We start from the raw sequence: 3347 nt of genomic DNA on the forward strand, positions 1-3347 counted from the left end.
TCTCAGCAACTTGTCTGCTGTGCTTACCTTGGCCAAGCCACTTCTCTGTGCCTCAGTTACCTCATCTGTAAAATGGGGATGAAGACTGTGAGCCCCACGTGGGATAGGAACTGTGCCCCACCTGGTTAGCTTGTATCTACCCCAGCGCTTAGCAGAGTGCCTAGCACATGGTAAGGCCTTAATAAATACCCTAAAAAAAGAACCGTGAGTAAAGGTATTATGTACTATGCAGATCACATGTGAATACAGTCATAGGAGGAAAGGTGTTCTGGAGGTGCTGGTTGGGATTGGGTGGGTGGCTCAGTAGGATTTTGTGTTTGCGATATAATTTTCTGTTTTATGTCAGCTTGATTTCTCCCATTAGATTGTAAACTCTTTGAGGGTAGGTTCTGTGTCTTATACTTCTTCGGTGTGTCTCCCAGCCACCCAGTAGAGTTCGTGGCCAGAACCATCCTCAGTTATGCTTGCATCCGGAGGGGCAGTAGGCTCAAATGCCCTTCCAACTCCACTTTGTTTAAGGTATTTGTGAAGCGTTTACTAAATGCCAAGCACTGGGATGCTGGCACAAGGTAATCAGGTTGGACACAGTCCGTACCCCACATGGGGCTCACAGTCTAAGTAGGATGGAGAACAGGTATTGTGTCACCATTTTACAGAGGAGGAAACTGAGGCGTAGAGAAGTTAAGTGATTTGCCCAAGGTCCCACAGCGATCAAGTGGCAGAGCCTGGATTAGAACCCAGGTTCCATCTCCCAAGCCAAGGCTCTTTCCACTAGGGCATGCTTTTTTTTTCATTGGCATTTGTTAAGAGTTTATTATATGCCAGGCACTGTACTAAGCACTGGAGTAGGCTCAAAATAATCAGTTTGGACATTGTCTATGTCCCACATGGGGCTCTCAGTCTTAATTCCCGTTTTACAGATGAGGTCACTGAGGCCCAGAGAAGCAAAGTGACTTGCCTGTGGTCACACAGCAGACAAGTGGCAGAGCCAGGATTAATTCCCAGGTCCTTGTAACTCCCAGGCCCATGCTCCATCTACTAACGCCACACTGCTTCTCTGTTTCTTCAAGCAGAAGAAGGAGATGGGGATGGACCAGAGGGGATTTTCCTTTATGTTAAAAGAAAAGTGTAACTACAGCATTCCAAGTTTATTATGCTTTTGAAATTGAATTGTTGAGGCTTTGAATGCAACAATCTCCCTATTACCCATTAATCTTACTTATCGAGCACTTACTGTGCAGAGCACTGTACTAAGCACTTGAGAGAGTATGTTATAACAGAGCGGATAGACACGTTCTCTGTCCACAACAAACTTACAGTCTAGAAGCCAGTGCATGGTAGCCACGTGGCATGTTATCTGCTCAGGCCCAGCCATGCTTCCACGTAGTCATCGTGATCTGATGCCATCCCCTCGTCAGCCAGCTGGGACCTCGGACCACTTCACCAGCCCTGCTTTCCCCTCACTTCCTGCCCTGGTTCTTGCCCTCCCTCCCTCCTTCCCTCCCCTCAGCACTCTGAGGCTGCAGCCCCTCATCCACTCCAGCCAGGACCAGCAGCAGTATCAGAAACAAGAAGATCCAGCCACACCAAAGCAGGTGAGTGGTCGAGCATGAGTCTGAACGTATTTCTCTGCATGGGATCTGTTTCCTCTCCCCCCCCCCCCCCCCCCCCCCCCCCCCACTGTTTTAAAGTATGCATCTGATTTGACACATTTCTCTGTTATTAATGTCTCTGAGGTGTAGAATACAGGCTGAGGCCCTCCAAATGATCCATGGCTTCACTGCCACGTCTGGCAAATCCTCCTTTTCTCATGATCATTCCACTCCCATGTGTGCTCTTGAGGGCACTTGTGAAACTGGGCTCCTGGTGTGCCCCACACCCCCCGAACAAATATTCAAGTACTCTCTCTCTCTCTCTCTCTGTGTCTCTCTTTTCCTCTCTCTTTCTCTCTCTCCCCTCCCCGCCCCCCAAGGGATGGAGCTAGGAGCTGGCATCATCTGGGAACAAGGGGATGGCCCTGAAAGTAACCTGCTGTGATTGATGGATAGATTGACCTTGTTGGGTGGTGGTTTAAGATTCAGTAGATGGTAAGATCCTTGAAGGCAGGGAGTGTGTCTACTAATTCTCTTGTACTCTCCCAAGCATTTAGTACAGTACTTTGCTTGCAGTAAGCGCTCAATGAATACTACTGAATGATACTCTTAGTCACAATTCAAGGTCCTTCTTGGAACTTTCATGGCCCTCTGAGTAATAAAAAGCGTCTTACACTTGACTCCTCCCCTCAATTAGTAGTAGTGGTAGTTCAAAAAGTACTTGTGTTTATATATATATATATATATCTGTTATTTATAGTAATTTCTGTCTACACCTCTCACTGTGGGCAGGGAACAGGTCTACCAACTCTGTTATGTTGTATTCTCCCAATCGCTTAGTACAGTGCTCTGCACAGAGAAAGCGCTCAATAAATACCATTGATTGATTATTGAGTGGCCAATAGGCGCAATGCTCTATACTAAACGCAACTGAGGCAGAAGCCCAGGGACCAGCTTCCCGTCAATTGGCAGCAGCCACCAGGCGTGTACTATTTCATGGCTCCATTCCTTCCTCTCCACCCTTACCACCACAACCATCATCTTCCAGCTGGATTACTCCAACAGCCTCTTTATGGGTCTCCCATGCCTCCATCTTCTCTCTTCGATCTATCTGAGAAAGAGTTTTCTTAAAGATGCTGCTGAAGGTGAGATTATATCCATATGACTGACCTGGTGATACCTTGTATCTGCCCTTTTCTGTAGATACCCTTAATATCTACAGTAAGCGCTTAAATTCCACCATTATTACTGTGTGTTAGTAGCTTCCATAGAGCCGTACATATCTTTAAAAATGACCCTCACTCCCCACTCAGAAACCTTCGGTATCCTCCCCTTGTTTTTCATGAGAAACAAAACCTGGCCACTAGCTTCGAGACTCTCCAACAACTAATATTCTCTTACCCATCTGCTTTTTTTTCCTGCTACAGTTCATGCTCTCCACTTTACCAAAGCAGTCGTTCTCCATCTCTCCCACTGACCTTTGCTTGTGCATTTCCCCCTCCTGGAAATGCACAAGCATGCATGAAGAAATGCATCCTTCAGCTTCACCAAATCAGGTCACTCTCCTCCAAAGACCCCCTAAAAAGTTATCTCCTCTGTGCAGCATTCGTCTAGTAATCTCTTCATCACCCTGTTTGGGCCCTCATGATTCACCTTATTCACCTACTATCTTATTTTACCCATTTGGTATTTGAAACTACTCTCCTGGTCACTAAATCATTGCATAAATTATCAACTCGTGGGCTTTTTTTCACT

This window comes from Ornithorhynchus anatinus, chromosome 11 (genome assembly GCF_004115215.2).
Source record: "Ornithorhynchus anatinus isolate Pmale09 chromosome 11, mOrnAna1.pri.v4, whole genome shotgun sequence".
NCBI lineage: Eukaryota > Metazoa > Chordata > Mammalia > Monotremata > Ornithorhynchidae > Ornithorhynchus > Ornithorhynchus anatinus.